The sequence below is a fragment of the Parus major genome, chromosome 4 (genome assembly GCF_001522545.3).
Source record: "Parus major isolate Abel chromosome 4, Parus_major1.1, whole genome shotgun sequence".
Taxonomy (NCBI): domain Eukaryota; kingdom Metazoa; phylum Chordata; class Aves; order Passeriformes; family Paridae; genus Parus; species Parus major.
Genome location: NC_031771.1, coordinates 6205134 through 6227155, shown reverse-complemented (window position 1 = coordinate 6227155; position 22022 = coordinate 6205134).

The following is a 22022-nucleotide window of genomic DNA, read 5'->3' as shown; positions in this document are numbered from 1 at the left end:
ACTCCCTAAGTTTTGCGTGGCCTATATGCAACTATAAAGACACTCCTTAGAGACGTTGCTGAAAAATAAATTCAGTTTCTGCATTTGATTTTTAGAATCAAGGGGAAGAAAATCTTATTTTATTATGGAACATGTCATTGAGCTAGTTTTCCTACAAATGGCATGCCAGTGTGTTTTCTAACCCAACACCTAAACTGGCTAAAAAAGAAAATGCCCGTTCACCTTCCCTGGCTTTCCCTGTGACCATGGCTGGCAGCTGCCAACAAGAGGCAATATATGGGGGTTATTTTGTATTTTACACACAGTTCCCAACTGGATCTAACTCCTTTCCCTTATGCCCAGGTAAAACTCTCATTTGTCTCATCCTGGTCAGAACTGGTTCCCTAGAATGCAGGTTTCACTGCAAGGTTAAGGCACTGAAATGAATACACCAATTTTTCTCTTCCACCTGGAATATACTATATATCCCAATATATCCCAATATATCCCAGGCCATAAAAAATAGAAGAACTTTACAAGGAGGGAGTTAGGAGGGGTTTGTTGGGCTTTTTTTAGGGCTTTTTTTTTCTGGTGGTTTGTATTTTTTATTTTTTTTTTTACTTTGGAAAACAATCTCTGTGTGTGAAAGATGGTGATTGAGGACTTGAGGAATATTTTTTTTACCCAGCTAATGTAAAAAACAACATTCATTCTGCATCAAATCAAAGATAATTCATTTAACTCTGCTAGGATATTTACATACATTGGAGTGATACGTTACAGTCTGAAATGCTAAAAAGAAATACTTCCCATATCTCTTCTAAATTAATTCTTAAATTTAATTGTTTTCCATTAAGCAAAATAGGAGTTCATGACTCACTTTTTTGATATCATCCTTTGGTTTATATTTCTTCTCTTCTCCAAATGTAATTAATATTAATATTTTAAATTGCTTCTAACATAGAAGACCCCTTTGTCTTTAATCATGCTCATTTCTGGATTTGTTTAAATTCTTCTTTTTTTTCAGTGACAGGACATGACTGAAATTTTAATGCTGTCTGCAAGATTGTGTGCCACTGCTTCATCACATGCAATGACATTCTGCTGTCATTTGGCCTTGCTGTCTGTTGTTATGCATCCAGAAAAGGTGTCTCTATGTATCCACAATGGCATAATAAATTTTTAAAAAATAAAAATCCACCCAGAAATGGAAAATGTTAATAAGGAACATTTCCAGGGGAGAAAGAAAGCGGTGGCACCGAGCAGTTTTGTCACCCTGAAGACGCCAGTCTGTTCAGGGCTGCAGCTCAGAGCTGAAGGAATTGCTCAGCCTGTACAAATTTTTATAAAGCCATACAGATTAAATTTTACCAGCCTGGCACCTTCCCCAAAGACCAGATACACCAGAGGATGTTCCAGATGCTGTTCCAACACACTGAAAGAGCATTGGCTCTCCTACCAAAGCCCTTTGCCTCTGGGTTCTTTGCCTCTCTGCTAAAACAAGCGTTACCACAAATTATTTTGCTGAACATCTGCTTCTTTGTGAGCAGGATGAATTGCTGGCTGCTGCACCAGGGGTTCCTCAGAGCATCAGGCTGGGTAAGATCTCACTCTACAATTGGTCTGGGCAGGTTTATCCATTGCCAGTCCACAGGAGGAAGCTGCTCCACAGGCACCACTCCCTTTGATTTGACACCAAGGACAATCCTTGTATTAAAGAGGGATTTTGAAAATGAACATGTCTTTTGGCCCCTGCTGAAATCAATAGATGGCTTCTGTTTTGTCATTAGGGATTGTGGAAGAGGCAAGACCCACCTCCTGGATGGACAAATGCTCAAGCAAGATGTGATTAAATGAGTCCAAATTAATTTCTGTGCCCCAGGAGTTCGGGAATTGCTGTGCTCTCTTTCCTGTCAGGAGGTGCTGCAGGGCATCTGGCAGCACAGCAACCACTGCACATCAGTGCAGAAAACATCAGGGAACACTGGGGGGACACTGGGGGGAGGATGCTCTTGTCTTTGCCTGATATGGCCTCATGGAACCATTTAGGTTGGAGAAGACCTCTAGGGTGGAGTCCAGCTGATAACACAGCAGTGCCAAGCCCAGCACTGAGCCACAGGCACCACATTCACACCAATCCAGCACATCCCTGGGGCTGCCCTCATTTCAGGCTGCTGCTCAGGAATTACAGACAGGGAAACCTAAACCTTCTCTGCCAGATGATTTCTGTTTCTGATCAATTCAATTATGAGAGCCTGCCCCGTAACCTCATAAAGTAACAACTCTTATTTGGTTTTAAAGTCAAGGGCATTTTAGAGCTTCTAAAATATGAAAAGGCAAAGCTCCCAGTAGCACTTTTTCTAATTCCTGACAGCGTTTGGACTGCTAGAAAATATGCTTTTCATTAGCTTTATCTTTTTGAGAAACTAATGAAACCATGGAGGCTTCAAATTTCACCAGATGCCAGCCAAAATTACGGTTTCCATGTCCAGCTGAATAAAATGAAGTGGTACCAGTGAGTTCACCTCAAGGCAAACTGTTTTAAAACTAATTTGTGTGGGAAGAAACTGCAGCAGTGGCTGTACAATTACAGTTGTTCAATTAACAGCACAACAATTAATAGCACCATTGATTCACCAACAGCAAGAAAATGATACGGTTTTCTGTAATTCCAACAGAATGAGCAACTTTTATTGGTGTGGGAACTCTTGCCTTGTTTTGAGCTAATTATTTGCTGTCTTGAGATTCTCCCATCAGCCTCTTTTTTGGCACTCCATTTCAGGCAATTATGATGTCTGTAGCAAAAACAGGCTGCCAAAAATGGCAATTGGAAAAAAAAAATCCCTACAGCTTTTAGAAAAAATGACTCAGCAAATTCTGCTCTTTTGAGTATTAAAAATTCTCATTTTTCAGAAACCCACTAACCCACGGTAATTTTAAATTACCTGAGAAGAATTTTTTACAAGCTTGGTGTTTGGGAATGGCCCAAAGCATGACATTTCGTGTGGCAGGGCTTAATATTTTTGCCTGTGAATGAGGGAATTTTGTCTCATTTGTCACCTAAATTTTGATATGAGCACCAAAAATAGCAGTCATTGCCAAAAATTGCAGTTTCATGTCGGGCATCCATACCTTGGCTTTCCATGATGTGCAGGTGGTTGACTTTACCACATACCAAGTTTCACAGCCACTTAACAATAGAAGATTAGAATATAGAATAGACAGTATAGAATCCATTATATATATGTATTTTTTTTTTAATTTTATTTTTTTCTACATTTGATGGGAAACAGTAAGCATGGCAAAGTTTCATTTATTCAGAGCAGCAAGACATTTAAGCAAAGGGGAAATGCCACTGGCTACACTGGAGCGAGGAGTGAGATGCAGTTCACTGCCTGGCTCAGGAAATAAAAGTCAGATTATTCTGGGAGTTTGCTCAAGTAAGAGCTCTTACATAAGAGCTGGGAATAAGCCACATATTAACCTGTTCATCAGGGTCATTCAGACCTACCTTGTGCTCCCTGGGATTCAAACTGCTCAGCAAATTTTCTGCAATGCATAAAACCCTTCAGCCACAGCAGCAATGAAGGGTGCTGTGAAAAGGCTGCTGCTGTACAGAACCACTCAGTTATTCAACAATTCCCCAAAAAGAGTCCCAGTCACCTGCATTATGCAGCCTGTCTGCCATTTGATAGATTACACGCTACAGTGAAATATAGACTTGTCCGTGTAATTTTATAACTTGAACAATGATTATGATATGCAGTGCATTTCCAATTATCTTCCATTATGTTTCATGTGCTGTACAGATTTCAATTGGCATTCGCAAGGCAGCCAGAAAATTACAGCAATTATTGAAAATGATTGTGATATAAAAGCAATGCTTCCCCCTCCTTCTATCAATTTTCTTTGTATTGGTATATAAAACAGACTGCTGCTTCAGCACCTGTGAAGACAAACTATATTTTGCCTTCTTAACTATACAGAATGAATTCTACTCTAGTTTTGGGGTTTTCATAGCATAGGTATACGGTCAATATTAATTCTGAACTTCTTTTCGTGTTACACTTTTTATTATATAGTCATTTACTTGACTTAGGTTAGAATGAAATCTATAGTTATATGTTCACTCACATATATTTCCACGAGTATAATAGTCAATTCTTTATTCTTCTTTAAAAACATAATCTATTTTTAATTTCATTCCCACTGCTTTCATTTGGATTGAGGAGATTTTAACAAGAACTTCTTTGACCAACCTTTTTTTATTACTTAATTTATCTTAATGGCAAGGACCTGTCCTATAAACTCATCCAGCCATGGTTATTTTTACATTCATGAGTAGTTTCTTCAGACCCTATGGGTATGCTCATGTACACCAAGCTAAACATTCATGAATTTATATGAACAAGGTCCTATTTTTGCCTGGGCTGTCTTAAATACAGAGCACTAAGACTTCATTGTGTCCCTTTAAGGGGAGAAACAATTCCAAAGTGTTTGAAAAAGAGGATTACTGTTTTTCATTGCATATATAAACAACAGTAATAATTTTTGTCGTGTGTGCTTGACTATAAAGCAAAATTTGTAATGCAAATGTCTATGCTATAGCATAACAAAGTTGTACTTTCTGTGTTCCTCTGAGTTTAATTGAATCTGACATTGGAAATGGCAGGAATTTTAATTACTTAAAATAATATCTGTATTATGACCTAACATGCTAGTTAAAGAGGATGCTGTTTGATTATAATTCAGTTCCACACGTTTCTTTCCTCTTTTATTTTTATGCTTTGAAAAGAAAATGCATCCAATGTCTTTGCTGTGACAAGAAGGTGTCTTGTGCTATTTGCTGGAAAAACAAACCAGAAAAAAATATAAGTAGGAAAACTGTGTTAAAATCAAAAGAGATTTCAAAACAAAACCACAAAAAAGAAGAAATAATTCCTGTTTAAAACCTTGCTTTGGCTCCATGTTATATTCACTGCAGCAGCTACCCCAGAAAAAAGGTCCATAAAAAGCTCTCTGATGTGGAATACTGGGTGTGCTATGTCACAATAATACAAAGTCAGGGCCTTAAATTAAGCAGAACTCTTATTTATTTACCTTTTCCTTCTATTGTGGTTTTCTCTCTGAACTCCCTTCCTTTATTTTTTCCTTCTTGAGTTTTAACTGTCAAAAAAAAAGAAAGAACCAAGAACACCAAGAACAAAAATGCAGCACAGCTTATCCATAAAGTTAATTTGAAAAACCCAAGCACCTCTGTTGTTTGCTTCATATCAGTAAAGGGAACTCTGCTCAGTATCCTTACCTGGAAACAAGGATGCTGTGACAGCAGGAAGGAATGCCATGAGCTGGAGGATAGCTGGAAGCTACAATCAAATCATATCTCAGATTACTGAACATTTCTGCCTCCCCTAATTCCAGCTGATTACTTTGACACCATTTGTGTCATTAACTACTCTGGTTGAATTACTGGGCTTCCTCTCACACACATTTCAAGGTTTCTGGAGGTTTACTTTCCCTTTATCCTCCACTTCTTCCACAGATAAACATGGTTAGACCTCTATCCTGCACATCACAACATCAGTTGTTGCCTGCCACAGTGACTGCTGACCAGTGACAAAGCAAATTTTAGCATTACACTCCACTTTCTCATTGCTTCTGAGAAATGTTGTTGGCCCAGGAAGATAAAGCTCCCAGAGCAATGGGTTTAATCACTCTCTTCTCTTTCCTTTATCCCACCTCACCATGCCAAAAAAAAAAAAAAAAAAGAAGCAGCAGCACCCCAAACTCATATTTTGGTGCAGTTCAAAATGGCTTTATTTTTCCAGGAGCTCAGTGGTGTCCTAAGCATTGGATGGAGCATGTTGACCTGAAAGCAGCAAAGAAATCAAGCACTGGCTCTGAGGCACCACTCCAAGCAGTGAATGTAGCAAAGGACTTGTGCTCACAGCATCTTCCCTCTCGTGGATCACCTCTAAACTCCCTTTTTCAGTGCTTTTATTTAACATTTCGATGGGGCAGGTGCAGCTCCCTCTCCTGCTGTCCCTCTCATTTGTACAGCCTCATGGGGAAACTGTACACCCACTCATGGATTATTTGGCTAAGGAGGAGTTAAAGGACAGTTGCAATGCCTGGATGGTTATTACTGTGTCCAAGCAGATGAGCATATGTTGCAGAGCTGCATAGTATTGTGATTTAAAAATAGACATATATTTATGCCAGCTTCAGTTGCCATGGGTAAGTCTAAACTGTGTTTTGTTTCCTTTTTTTTTTTTTTTTCCCAAACAGTGCTTTGAGTTATGTGAACTCAAAAACCCTAAAAAAAAGCAGAATCCAGCCATGTTGCACTAAAATATTTGGTTTTTAAATGTGAAGTACTGCTGACAGAAACACACAGTGTGACACATGCACAGCCAGGCGCTGTGACAAAGGCTAAGCTACCAGTGTCCTGCATCTGTCACCCACAAAGGAAACTATCCACACTTTTTTTATATCAATATAGGTTACTATAGCAACACAGGGCTTTTATTTTTCCTCAGGTTTATTATGTAGAAGCCAAGGAGCATGTTCAGACACTGCATGCATTCATAACCCCACAGAAGTGTCTGTCGACTGCACTCTCCAAGGCACCTCTAATGGACTTGTTAACTGCTAACAACTGCAGAACAGCTCCAGGAACAAAAAGAAAACACCCCTCGCAACAAGGACGTGCATCCATCACCTCAGGCTTGTACCCCCAGCTCAGCAAAAATCAAACCTCTCCTTAAACAGTTATTATTAATTATTAAAATAATTATTAATAGTTATTATTTTATCAAATCGATTCAATGTTTTCCGTTGAAATATTTCAATTAAGTAAAAGTGATAATGATGAAATAAAATCCCTGGTTTTGTTTTCACAGGGTAAACTCAAGGGAAAAGCTCCTTTTGCCAGGACCTTTTCATATTTCCTTACTTCCTTTCCAGTGAGCAATCCTGAGAAGATGTGAAATGTGGAACACCCTCACTTTACTTCACAGAGAGTTCTGATCCTGCTCCTTGGTTTCACAGCTCGGTGCCCCAGCTTCAGTGCAAAAATCATTTACAGATTTTTGTCAGCTCCCTCCTGCAGAACTCCCCAGTCCAATGGATACTGGGGAGCCACTTGACAGAAATGATTAAATACTCTGGAAAGACTCTTTTTCTACAAACACATCCATCCTTTTGTGACTCATGTCTTTTCACATCACTTTAAGCACCAATTTAATTTCAAAACTGAAAACTTTATAGGTAGCTCCAGGGCATCACAGACAAGACAAACAGAAAGCAATGATGCCCTGAGATTCTGTTTGCTCTTACCAGGAGAGAACCCATCCCTAAAAATGCAAGCACACCCTATTTAAAGCATCCCCACATTTGCTCACTCTTTGGTTTCCACTATGCTGTGGCCAAGTTGAGAAGGAACTCTTCAATCTTGTGGCTCCCTGGTGACAGGACAAAAGCAGCTGAGGGTCAAATTTAAGTTTTATGCAGCTGTGTAGCAACACTTTGGGCACTCTGGAATAAAAAAAGGGGGAAAGAACTGAACTTGGCTTTGATTTCCTGCAGTGAACTGCTTTATGGTGGGCAGGAAGGACAGTCCATGGTTAAGGAACTGGCTGCAGGCTTAGGGGATGAAAGCTCAGCTCAGATGAACATCGCAAGGGGGTTTGTGTTCCATGAGAAAATTACCCAGGGCAAGGCTGTCCCAAGTAAGAAATCATTTCAGCTTCCTCAAGAGGAGCTTGTTCAGTCAGAGACAATTTAATGGGTGTTGATTTTCTGGGAAACATGGGGAATCAGCATCCCCAAAAATAAGGTCCCTTTGTCTCCAGTCAGGGCAGTGCAGATTTCCCCCTCACATTCCTTCATGCTTTCTGAAAATCGTGGCAAATCTTCCTTGGGGTCAATTGCTTCTCTGTATTGGGAGAAATCTCCCATTCTTTTCCCCATCTTTTCATCTTTCTTTCACTTTTATTTTTTGCCTGCTTAGCTGCAACTCCCATTTAACAAGCCTGCATATACTGCTTGCTACCAAGCTCTCAAATCCCACCCGAGGGATTTGCAATGCCACCAAAGTGTCCCAGCATCAAAATCATCCATTTTGCTTGTCTTTTTTAGTGATTTTACTCTGAAAAATACTGTGCACCTGAGCCCAGAGTGGGTATGGGATGGGTGGTTTAAAGAAAAGAACAGGAACACCTTGGATTTTTCTCAGAGTGACAGGCAGAAACAAGCTCTGTGGTCACTCAAGAAAAGAGCATTTCAGGAGGTGTTGGGAGAGTCTCTTATAACTCACCCAGTTCAAGCTTTAGCAGAAATAAAGCCATTTTCTTAGGGGTAATTAATTGCAATCATTAATATTAGTTCTAATTCAGAATAGGTAAGGACAGCAGATCTCCCTGCCCATTTCAATCTGTTATCCATGATTTAGTTTCTTGGACTCTGGTAAAAAAAAAAAAAATCCTCTGTCTAAACACTCCACAGCCTTTATTGCAGAGCGCCAAAACCTCAAAGGTCTTCATCTCCTAACTTTTGATTTCTGTTCTGAAACACAGGGCTTTAGAGCAGCTTTGTTTAAATTAAATATCTGAGTGTAGAGAGCACTCAAACTCAGCCTTGAACTGACCTTGCTGTACAAACTGCAATATTTTTTGACACCAAAGCCTCAGGCTGCAGCCTGGTCCTCATTGTGTGCCGCATTCCGTCTTTCCAAACGCATCCCCTGAATGCGTCCCGTCAGATGTCCTCAGCCAAAGACTGAGAATTCCCAGATCAAGTGCAGATGCTTGGCCAAAAATTCCCTCTGAAGGAACCATTGCAATGGTTTACCTGGGAGTCAATCCCTTGTCTCAAGAGGAATAGCAACTATGAAATAATCTACAGGATAAAGAATCTGTGGGATAATCAAGGCCAGGCTTGGATGGGGGTTTGAGCAAGCTGATCTAGTGGAAGGTTTTCCCCCATGGCAGGAGGATTGGAAGAAGATGTTCTTTAAAGTCCTTTCCAATCCAGGCCATTCCATGATTTTATGATCCTGTATTAAACTGGGAACTCTTGGAGCTCTTAATGTGTGAAATTCAGCCCTGGAAACAGGAGAAAAATATGACTTTCTAATCACCACATGATCAAACCATGCGTGCCTGCAGACATCTGCTTGACCACATCTATCTGCTTCCTGTGTAAAAAGGGTGAAATTAAAACTTGTTAGCCTCAGGAAATTTTAATATTTCAATGTTTCATTTGTCCTGAAGAGCAAGGCAGCTGAAACAATGATCTCTCTTCTTTCATTTAGCACAGAGGGCACTCAAAGTGAGTATCCAGTTTCTATCTGGCATTATTTCTGAGAATAAAATGGTAGTTTGATAAAAATAATGGAAATTTCAAATGGGAATATCATTTTCCATTAGGAAAAAAAAAAATGTGAAAAATTGTAACCCGTTCATTCAGGAATTCCTTTTAATGTTTGAACTGCCTTGCACAGAGTGTATCTTTATCACAGAAGCACAGGATGATTTGGGTTGGAAGGGACATCAAAGATCATTTAGTTCCACCCCTTTGCCATGGGCAGGGACACCTTTCACTATCCCAGGTTGCTCAGAGCCACATCCAGCCTTGAACATTCCCAGGGATGGGACACCCATAGCTTTTCTTTAGGCACACTTCTGCAGCCTTGGGTGATTTTTCACCGTGCTCTCCATGCACATACTGTTCTTGTCTATTTTTTCTTTATTTTTAAACACACACTGCCACCATCTAGATTCTTCATAGGCTTGCCCTCTGACTATCCCCTTCCAGGTCTTCTGGCTCCTGATATCACTCAGAGTCCTCTGGGAGCTTCAAAAGGCACCCAGGGAGCCCTGAGGTGCACAGAGAGCCATGAAACCACAGTTCTTTGGGCTAAAAGTGTCATCGGGAGCTCGCTGAGGAAATGGCACTGCTACTCCTCACTTCAAATCTGCCCCCAGCCAGGACCAGGAGGTTCCTCAGTCATCCCACACCCCACAGCCTGCAATGAAGCAGGAGGAGAAGAGAGATAAAAACAGCTTCAGCTCTTTGAAACTCTGGCGCTGAATACAAGAAATCTTGGGGGGAGAAAAATCAACCATGTGTATTTAGTGAATGGGGAAAAAAATTCTTGCTTTGTTGCTAATGTGCAAAACAATGCACAGGGCACAGTTGTGTTTGTGTTGTGATCTTATAACCACCCTCTGTTCAAAAAAAAAGTGTCTCTAAACAGAAAGACTTTCTCAAACTGAGCATCTAGCACTACTAAGATGAGCCAAGATATGTGCTGTTTGACAGGGACTTTTTGTCCTTTTCTTCTTCTTGAAGAATAAAATCTTCCTCCCAGAAACATTCAAAGCTAAAATTTTCATTTCTACTTCAAGGATAAAAAACCACACATTAGCTCTCAGAAAAAAAAAAAACCAAACAAAAACCACTATTAAAGAAATGGAGATGTAAAAATGTATAAAATATGTTCCTCCCCTTATTTTCTCTTTTTCTTTACATATGTGCCTGTTCATAGATCCGATAATGAATATTCCCAAAATTTAGATTTTAATAATGCATATATTATCAGATTATAGAATAAAGCCTAGTTTAGCAGCTATGACTGCCTGGCTGGGGTAAGAGAAATTCGAACTGCAAGGTTTCCAGAAGCCTTCCAAGAACTACTGTCATGGTGGCACCTTGCCAGGCTGTTTTATAGACAAGGCTCATTTTTATTTTCCTAAGCTGTCTCCTGCTATCACTCTGGATACCCAGATGTCATACATTCATGACTCCTGAAGGAGTTCAGAAACAAAAAATGGTGAGCTGCTTGCAAAGATATGTGATCTCTCATTAAAAACAACCCCAGGTTTGGAGGACTTGTGGACAGCTGCTGTTTAAAATAATGATTGAGAGGTCAGCAAAAGAATTAGCATGGGACACCTGATACCCTGACCTCTCTTTGTTTGAAAATCTGGTCAAAATGTTACTTATAATCAGAATATGGAGCTGTCTGGTATTGTAGCAGAAGTGAGTTAACACAATGGCCTTTGCAAGGAAAAAGTCAGCTCACTTTTTATCAGAAGATTCAAACTGGAAAAATCAAGTAATTCACAGAACAAAACCTGGATGACTCTATAGGCACAGGCTTACCAAGGAATTCTTGTCCTGGAGCATTTACCACACTAAAATCAGAAAATTCTGATGACTCAGAAGCAAGGTAGGAAATTGCGTAGTGGTTTAGGTTTACTTTTTAAAAGTACTACAAGGCTCTGTGTTAGATTAAATGCCTAATGTATTTCCTAATCACCTGAAAGGAAAGTGAGCAGGAGAGCAAGGCTGCTCACTGATGATGGAAAGTTGACATGAGAAGTGACAAAGTTCAGTGCCAGAGGGAACTGTTTACTTGCTGAGGTCCAAAAGCCTCAGTTTAAGAAAGGGACCTGGCAATAACCCTGCAGCTGTGTTTAATGATGCAGTAGTATCCCTTTCTTCCTATATACCATCCAAAAGTGAATTAATTTAACAAGTGGATCAGATGACAAAGTACACAGGGAAAAATAGTATCAGGATTCAGGGTATGGCTTCAGCTACAAAAATTGCGTAGAATATTCATTAGTTTGTTTCAGAAAAGATATTGCAGATGAAAGATGCTGAGAGAGGGGTAATAAGAATGGTCAATGGGATGGAAAAACTTCTCATTTTAAATGACTTTAAAATATTGGGGCTATTTCCCTAAAAAAGTTTCACAACACTGGATACAATAATAGAAATATTTGAAGTAAGGAGCCATAAGTAAAGAAGCATATGAGAAACTTCTACTTTTTTTTATTTCTGTGATTATTCAAAGTCATGATGATTTATGAAAATGGAAAGCAGAGAATTCAGATTTCATAAAAAAAAAGATATTGGAAAGTCGAATCTGGCAAGGTGGATTCATAGGAACATAAGTTAAACAAATATTGGAATATTTGATACCGGAGTTATTTTGTGAGGTTTGTTGGTTTTTTTTAAACAGCATTGTAAAAAAAGGTTATGGCCATCTCCAAATAGCAAAATGACTAAGACAAGAGCCTCTCAGACACTCATGATCCCTCTGAGATGTTTTCTCCACATTCTCAAGTATCTGGCTGCAGTTTGATGTGCTGATTCTGCATGGCAGCCTCTCTGTTCCTAAATTATCTATTGCCATTAGTGAATGAAAACAATAAAAAAAAAAGCCTCTTCCAAGACACTAAGTGTCAAATTTAAGCCCAACTACTAAAATAAGATGACATCAGCTTCACTCAAGGGACATGGTGAGGCATCTTCTAATATATTCAGCCAGTTTCTTAACCTTGATAAAGATGCTTTTATAAATGTATAATATATATTTAGTTTTGGGCATTTATTTTTTGGCTCTGCCAGGTGAGAACAGGATTGGAAATCAGAAGCCAACATGAAATATTCATGGCAGGCATCCAGAAATGCACAGCACAATTGATGGGGAGAGCAGGAAATACTGCTCATTTGGTTTCTTTTGTACAAATACTGGTCCTATATTTAGATCTGTTAGGAATTTTAGGGCTGGGATGAGTGATCTTGTCAAATCACTGGTTTCCTGATTGCTCTTTGGATCATGGTCATAAAGGATCGATGGATGCAAAGGTATAGATGGAGGTACAGAGTGTTAATGTAACTCAAGGAGCAGGGCTCTTCTGGAATTCAGGCCAGGAACATAATAAAAATAATATATGCAATGCAGGGGTATTATAGAACAAAGCCTATGCTTGGCAGTATTTTTGAACCTATTTTTCTGTTAATGTATTTAAATATCTGTCAGCCTGAGTTCCTGTATACAGTGTCCCAAGGCATTAATCTCCCCAATAAAATGCTATACTTTCCCACAGAAGCCAGCAACATAAAAAGAAAAGGGAACCTGTGCTCATATTTCACTAGAGAAGTGATCCTAAAGAATTGCTGAGTGCAAGGTTTAAACTGTGTAAGCCTGCCTGCTAACCCCCTCTTTGGAGATAAGAGCTGTACTGCGGATATCCCGTGAAAATAAAGAGGTGGAAAGAGCATGTGAGCTGAAAACACAACTAGAAGAGTTAATACATGATTTTTGGAGTAGACTCTTGGCTGTTGCAAGTTCCCATGTCTTGCTGCCATCAACAGAGCCACCATAGTCAAATCTGTCTCTGGATGGTCACAGAAAGAGCTCTGAGGGTTCTATGAGCAATTCTGAATGTGCAAAAAATTGCATAAGTTCATGATGGTGAGGCTGTGCCTACAGTGGCATGGAGTAAACTCCCAGTGTGGCAGGAGAGTTCAAGAAGTAGGTGCAACACCCAGTTGAGGGTCAATAGCTTTACCCTTTGAAGATTCTTCCCTAAAGAACTCTTTTCTTCCCCCTCTCTTTCTGCCCATCACTCTGCTGTATGGCTTAGCCACTTCCAGGCTCCATCCTGGAAATCCCTGCTGGCACACAGGGAATTATCTCAGGCACTGCAGGGAGCAAGGAGAGGACTGGTGCTGTGCACAGACTTTCTGTCAGCTGGGGTCTGTCCTACTCAGCACCAAGAGCAATCCTGACACCTCTGCCTGGTCCCTGATCATTTTGAATGCTGTGATGAAGCACAGAAAAGTACAAATGATGATAAATTATTCATTTCTGAGGTGGATGAATTTGTCAATACCATACATAAGATGCTATAAGGCAGAGCAGATTTGTTGCCCTTAATTTTATCATGCCACGTGATCACATTCTGCTAGAGACGCTCAGAGACCCAGCAAAATGTACAAAAATGGAATGGGATTGACCTGAACAAGACAAAAAACCACATTTGAGTCATAATTTATATTAAATGATAGATTCTATGGTAGTCTTCCATCAAATAAGTCATTCTTATGCTCCCTGAGAGAATGCTTGTTTATAGTAGCCTGTCTGTTCTTCCCATCTCTTTTATTGATGTAGCAGGAAACAGGAGGAGGTTTGCTTGTGACCAGTGTATCTGCTGCATATGCAACATGTGCAGGTCATACACAGTGCACAATGTATGGCAAAGCATTATTCTGTAGAATTTAGCAATGTGAAATTGCTTTTCAAGTTTCTTGCTTCCAACTGCCTCTGGTAGAGATTCATGTGTTATTTTCCCCAAGATTATTTCTGGGCACAGATAATGATGCTATAAGCATTTGAAAGCTGTCATTTCTGGTTAAATCTCCATGCTGAAAAGGATTATTGCATATCGGTATCTAGGCAGCTTTTGTCAGTATAATTCAGCTGATCAGGGACTGGATATTCTAATTCTGCAAATTGCCACAGTCCCTGGACAAGTCACCCTGACTTTGCAGCAGGGTGTTCATAGCTAGGGATGCGTGGGCTTAGCAAATTTTTTCCTTTCTCTTCTCTTTTTTTTTCCCCCCTTATTTATTTTTTCCATCACAGGACCGCTGCACAAGCAACCATTACCTCCAAATTTCAGGGAGTAATTTCACAGGTATTTTCACAGCCAGACCCATTGTGACCAAGGTGACAGTGATCTCCAAAGCTATCATGAGCAGCCTTTAGCTATGAAAGAAAGAAAAAAAAAAAGTGAAATATCTTTGCCAGTCTCCTTCTCCCAGGAGAAATGGCAGCTCATTCCCAGTCTGTAGATTTAAGTAGCAAGTCTCTAAGCTGCAGATTTGTTTGACCCACAAAGCTACCCTGCTGTGTAGTGAAGCGCAGTCAAATGCAACAGCAAAGTCAGGATCAGTCCATAAGAACTGATCTCCTAGATATTTTCAGGCAGGTATTTGGTGTGACTCTTCACTTTGGAATATCAACAAATATTCATTGATTCGAATATTTAAGACTTGCCTTTTTATAACATCAGAATGACCAAAGCTACTGACATTTTTTGCAGCCCACTATTTTTTCCTTTAAACATACCAAAGCACTCATATTTCTCCACCAAGCAGAAATGGCATAATTCCCCAAATGGGTAAAAATTCTGCACAGTTATTGCTAAAATTTCTTACATAAAAATGAAATTATGTTTCCAAGTGCCTGGGGATTGAACACAATTTTCCAGAGTCATTCAGACAGTCCCACTTCCCTCTAAAGCCATGATTCTGGAATCAGCCACACAGCATGCGACAGTATCCTGGATCTAATTATTCTCCCATTTATCAGAAGGTGTGAAACAAACCTACAATCTCTTTCATTGCTCTTACACTTCTAATTATATCTCCAGCTTGTTATCAAAAACACAATTAGGTGAGGTGCAGCAGGTCACGGAGCTGGGTGGGTAACTGCGGCGGGCTGGCGATCCACCCGCGCTCTGCTCCCGCTCCACCTCAGAGCTGTTTTGGGAAATCCACCCTACCCAAGGATGGCTGCTGCTTCCACAACACTCTATCTATCCTTTGTTTGCTTTACTCCACATAATTCACCACTCCCCTTTGGGAGAGAATTCAGCAGATTTCAGTAATAGTTACCCCTGCTGTAGCCTCCACAGTTTATTAACTAAGAAAAGACCCCAAATCTCACTTTCTAACAAGTGGGGAGCTTTAGCAAGTTTGGAGTTAGCTAGTTGGATGACTTCTCTCTCTGGAATAGAGAAGTGGGCACAGTGCTTGGGTGGAAATTCAGGCACTTTTTAATTAGTTTCAACTCATTAATCACCTGCATGTATTGTGTGTGTGTTTTCTGGCCATGGGAGGAATACCAAAAGGGAAGTTAGGGAGCCGGCCTTATTCTCTGCACGCACACTCTGCAGCAGTACTCCTGCTCAACCCACTGGGATTTCTGCCTGAACACTGGGTTTCACACCTAGATTCCTTTCCCCTTCACTTTGCAGCTGGAGCTTACCAACTCATGTCAGAAATCACCTGGCCTTTCCTTGAATTTTCGCTTTGAACTGAACTCAAAGGTGCCTTTAACCACACGTATTTTGGCTAATTCCAAAGTTTCCAGTTGAGGACTCATATTTCACGGGTAAATTCAAAGCAATATGTACCTTTGATCAGCTCATGAGAGTGAGTAGAACAGAGAACCTCAAATGCAAACTAATTCAAGCGAGTTTTAACCAACTTAATAGACATTTTCTCTTTTAATACTGAAACTGAGATTGCTGACGGTCAGGCCAGAATTTAGAGCTACCTAAATTCAGACCCTTACGTGGAAAATCCTGTCTTTCTCACAGGTGACACCTGTCCTAATATGTCTGAACATCTTTAAACCACCGTGCAAATCTGGATTCAGCTCTGGAGATAAACATTACAGGTAGAGAGCAACTCCATTTTAGGAGTGAGAGGGGTTTCTAAGGCCACTCTGTTTCTCTGAGGAAGCTTAATTAGGTTCACATTCATTACACTGGATGTTTATGCAACCTCATCTTCAAGACACTGAGTGGCAAGAACTACATCTCTCCCCAGACCACCTATTTCAGTGCTTCCAAAACTTTACTGTTAGTAAGCCTTTCTTACTCTCTGCTCTGACTCATTCTTTCTCTAGCTTCATCCAATTATTTCTTGCCATAGTGAGCCAACCCAAAATCCTGGGACCTTCTGATTTGGTACCATGTGTTCAGAAGTCATTAAGTACTGATGACACTGTTGCAACTTCTGCCTTTATAATTATCTCTTGGTAACTGTGCCCAATATTTTTCTAGGAACTAGCCCTACCACCACTAAATTGTCCTCTGAAGTTTTCTGTGAGAATTTTGCATTCTTAAATTATTGTGTGTAAACGTAAGTACTGCAATTATGCTAGCAAATGGAAGTCCCTTAGTATTGGACTCATTATTATCATCATCATCATCATTATTGCTATTGTTTTATTAAAAACTCTTTTGTTTCTGCATAAAGCTATGCTTCTAATATTGATTAATGAATATCCAAAGGATGTTTTGCTATATTTATTCAAAATTATAACTTTCACCATAAAACACTGTTTCTGATCCCCAATTGGATTGATAGAATTTACTCCAGTCTTCTTCTATGCAGAAGTTCAAGTTATGCTAAGCTTTTTAATTATTTGAAGCATCTGAGTATACTCAAGAAAAATGAGATTCAGAGTGGACTTCTAATAGATAATGCCGCCAGTGTGAAGACGTTGTTTCTAAATTGCATTTCTCATCACAATATTTTTTGCATAACCTCAGCTGAAAATAACCTTGCTTACCCAAACGTGAACAGACAAATGAGCCACGAGAAAACATATTTTTATACAGAATATCATTATCTAGGCCAAGCTGCAAATCCAGCTGAGATGTGTCAGCCTTTTCTGAGTGTAGCAGGAACCTGCTGAAGATCACCGTACGTTCCATAAAAGATGTCATGCTGCTAGGAAATTGCTTTGAAATACATCCTGAGAGGCAGGGAAATTGATAAAAGAAAGGAAAACGAGAACTTCCAAAAGGGAAGTGCAGAGGAATAGCTGAGATTCCATCAGTCCCCAGAGAGGTGACCCATCAGATGGCACTGAAATCCCGACTGACGACATCTCGCTTTTCTGAGCTCACAGCAAACAAAAAGCCATGCAGGGGGAAGTGCCTCCAAAGGATTTTCCTCCCATGCAAAGATAATTGTCTATCCTCAGTGAAATGCATGTCCCCTGGACATTTCTCTTCACATAGGGACTTCAAACAGCTTTAGACAGGTCCTAAACGACTGGCTTGGCTGAGGGACCTGCCTTTCAAGGGGATGAAGATCCAGGAGAACAAATATCATTCTCAATGACAGACTATAAGGATGAAATAGCTGTGAGATAGGATATCTACCTGTCTTATCTATCCAAAAATACATATCCCTCTAAGTAAAGGGATTGTATTTTTATTTTATTTTTTAATGTAAAAGGCATACTGGAAGCAGAGACCAGACTCCAGCCTTTTTCTCCTCCAGATGTGTGTGTGCCTTCAGCCTTCGTTCCCCCATCTTCTGCCCCACTATTTTCTTCTTCCTCCAAGATGAAGAATAAAGAATGTTCCTCACCTCACACTCTAAGCTGTGTCTCAGTGACTGTGGTGGATATCCACAAAGCATAAACTAATATATTTAATGCAGAATGTCCAGTGAAAAGAAAACAGATTTGCCCCAGAAAGCAGAAGCAATGAGCTCCTTTAACAGGAAAGGTTTTCCTGTATTATAAATACAGCAAAGCATCCTCAGAGGACCTTGAGATGAAATGAAAGGTCCCAGGTGTCCTCAAGACTTTTGAGAACACTGAGAAACTTGAAATATTTCACACTGTAGACCCAACAAAGGGACAAAACTATCCCTTTCTGCTCTCTAGCATCTGCCCACAAACACACCTAAGGGGATGGAAGATCCCGATGATGGGATTATTTGTAATATAATACCGGATTCAATAACTCACATCGCCTTTTCCAGCTGCAGGCTATTTTATCCTGTGGCCCTCTGAAGCTGGAAAGGAAATTGGGCTATGGAAATAAATTAACCTAAAAAAGAATACGCCTTCCACTAGCAAGTAAGAAAATTTTAAGACGAAACTGCCAAGTTTCCTAATTAAAGTATCCCTTAAGATTTGTTTGATGACATATCATGAGTTAAATTTTAAGGCCTGTACTTTTTTTCTTCTGTGGGAAGTTTATCTGAAAACAAAACACTAATAAATGTGGTGGGAAGTTCCTGAACTTCCAGAGCTGCAGCAGGAAATATTTGACCTTAAGGGCCCCCTAACTGTGATATTTTCATCAGGGAGAAATATCACTAAGCAGTGTCTACAGTAAAACTGTCTTACAACAGCAGTGTGGAATTTTAAACAAAATATGTCAGGAGTAATTAAAATCAGAAGAATGATCAAGTGTCTGTTAGCGTTGCTACATAAACAGCCACTACCAAAACAAGAAGCAAAAAAACCCCCAAAGATTATAGAGACAGCAAGCATCTTGTTTAAGAAAATGTACAAGTTTGGAGGTTTTGTGTGAATACATCCATCATTTATTCCACTTAAATTCAAGCTTGCCATTTTTTGGTATCTTTCATGAAGTTTAATTACAATACAATAAACAGACAGAGAATGAGAGCATTTCTGCTGTGCAATAAAATTCAATTACTGACAGTTTTAAGAGGGATACTTAGACCTGTGGCAAGTTTGAAAGGGAATTTTCTTACACATTTTGCCAAAGGCAAAGAGTACCTCCACTCAAGCCACGGCACCACACAGAGGCTTTTCTAGAGACTGGTGATAAATAAACAAATAACAATAAATAAAGTAATCTCTTCCATGTTGAACTGCCTCACACCTTTCAAGATCACAGAACGCCTTTGCTATGGGTCAAGCCACTCTCTGAAAGAAAACAGTCAGAAAAGCCCAGAATCATTTTGAAGAGGCAAAGAAAAAGAACGCATGGGACTGTCTTGGAGAAACTGTGTGGTACAAAAAAGGCTGGGAACACCCAATCCATATTACAGGTGCAGTTTTTTGCCCTCCTTTCTGTGGATCCCCACACACTTGGGGCTGATGAGCAGCTCAGTGGAAATTTGGTATGTTTCTCAGGTTTTCCTCCTGGATAGCCAGAGCAGACACACAGGAGAGAGCAAAAAGCAATAACAGCACATGGAAAACCAGTTTGAAATTGGCTGGGGAAGTGGTGTTTGGATCGAAGACCTGATATTCCATAAATCCAGGCAAACTCCAGGTCCTGATGCACTCCCACTGTAATACTGAGAGGTCTTTCAGACTTAGAAGAGCAACACGTCTGAAGCACACAGAATTTCTTTTCATTTCTTCTACTTGCACATAATCAGCTTGCAAGGCTTCACAGGTTAAGGATTCCAGATAGGATGGTTGAAGATATGACAAAATTAAATGTTATGTAGATAGCAGAGGAGTCCTACATGCTGACTGTGTAAGTTGCTGTCTCTGAATAGTTTTAATATGGCTTTGCTTATTCCATACACAATTTCAGCTCAAAGAGTATTTGGTTTTATGAGGATCTCATGCCTGACTTCTTAAATTAGGGTAACTTCTTAAAAAAACCTTTTAAACAAGCTTGTATCAGAACAAGGTTCCCCTGATGTTCAAGGTGATAAATCCTACAGTCCAACCTTTCCACTTGGAAGCCTACAGGTCTTCTAAGGGAATAGCCATTTGCCACTTGCTTCTTTGGAAAAAAATCCATTTTTTTACTGGCATGAGGGAGAGCCTTCTGGAATCCATACACTGCATGAACTCTGAAGCTCCTTGTAGTGACTCTTTGCAACGTGGAGTGTGCTGAAGGCAAATTGAAACCACATAAAGACTAATGTTGACTAGTACATTATCAAATTGTTGTTGATATCATTACTTTTCTCACTCCAAAGCATCAAAGGAAAAGTTATGGGTTTGTTTATTATTTTTAAAGGCAAGACTGACTAATGAGAAAAATAATCACAGCATAGGAAATATTGGTTTTTGTGTTCTACGAGACAAAAGCCTCTTTAGATTTTTATTTTTTTTTCCCCAAGGTCAGGTTAAAGGCTTTACTTTGTAGGAAAGGGAGAAATAGCAGCCCAAGTCATGCAGTCTCTGGTGCTTGAATTAAATCAAGATTCCACTGGAGATCTTCCCATCTTCTATCTGGAAAACATGTAGCTTTAAGATCCTTTTCATTCTGTGTGTGTTTTGTTTTCCTTTGACTCGTGTTTGCTAATGGAGAACATCTTATTGCCATAAATTGCTTTATGAAGTAATGATCTGCGGATGTCATGAACTGGGGAATCAAACCAAGAATTATTTAAAACCTTATGTAGGTATAATGCTTTGTTAGGTCTCCTAGAAAAGAAGCAAGATTCAGAGGTGAATGTCATCATTTGCTCATCTGAATAGACCATAAGACATGATAAAAGAATTTGAGAGAGAGAATATCTAGATTGTGGGTGCAGATGGTTGATTAGTACAAAGACAAATGCATGCAGAAAGTCTATGGCAAATTCTGTTTTCTTTCAAGATGTTCCTAACATGAAACACTATCAATGGGACATCATCAGGAACACTTTCTGAAAAGGAGCCACGAAGATTTAGAAATTAAAATATTTTGTGGTTTTGAAAGCACAAGTATTAAAGCTGGATCTCATAAAATTTTGGGACGCTGTTTCTGTAAACAGAGGCTGAACTCTTTCATGCAGGGGAGCTGATTCAGTGCTGTACAGGGGTAAGAGAGGGTGTGTATGTGATCAAAAAGAGCTTTAGAGGCTGGGTTGCTGCGCTGCACAATCACTGCTGCAGCAGTCCTGCTGCTCAACACTCAACATTTCTTGGGGTTTTACACTTGAGTGAAAGCACCCGTTTAACCCTCCTGGCAATGTTTGTCCCCTCTGAAGTGGAGAAATGAAGAGCAGTTTTGGATTTGTTGGAGGGGGCCCAGAGCAGACCCTGAAGGTGACAGGGCGTGCAGCACCTCCTGTGTGAGGACAGGCTGGGAGAGATGGCAGTGTTCACCTGGACAGGAGATGGCTTTCAGGTGACCTTAGGGCACCTTCCCATACCTGAAGGAGCTTCACGAGAGCAAGAGAGGGACTTCCTACCAGGGTATGGATTGATAGGACTAGAGGGAATGGCCTTAAGATGAAGAGGGTAAGGTTAGTTTAGAGATTACGGAGAAATTCTTCCCTGTGAGGGTGTGAGGGCCTGGCATGGAAAAGCTGTGGCTGCCCCATTCCTAGAAGTGTTCAAGGCCAGGTTAAATGCAGCTTTGAGCAAGCTGGTCTAGTGCAAGGTGTCCCTGCCCATGGCAGGGGTTTGGAATGAGATGGGCTTTAAGGTGCCTTCCAACCCAAACCATGATTCTATAATCATGTCACGTGGACTAAAGGGCACATAGGGGATGCTCAGTACTTAAAACAAGACTTTGAAAGCTGCCCTATTGCTTGCTGTAAATGGTGAAGCAGGGTGACAAGTGATCATTTGTCACTGACCTGGATTTTCTAATAAGTGGAATCCCAAAACTGTGTATTCCTGCCATAACACTTTCAGTCATGGCTTGGCTTGTTCCCTCTCCCTCAGGAGATGAACCAGTGGACACCAATTTTATTTGCTTTCTAGTGCACCCATGCCTGTG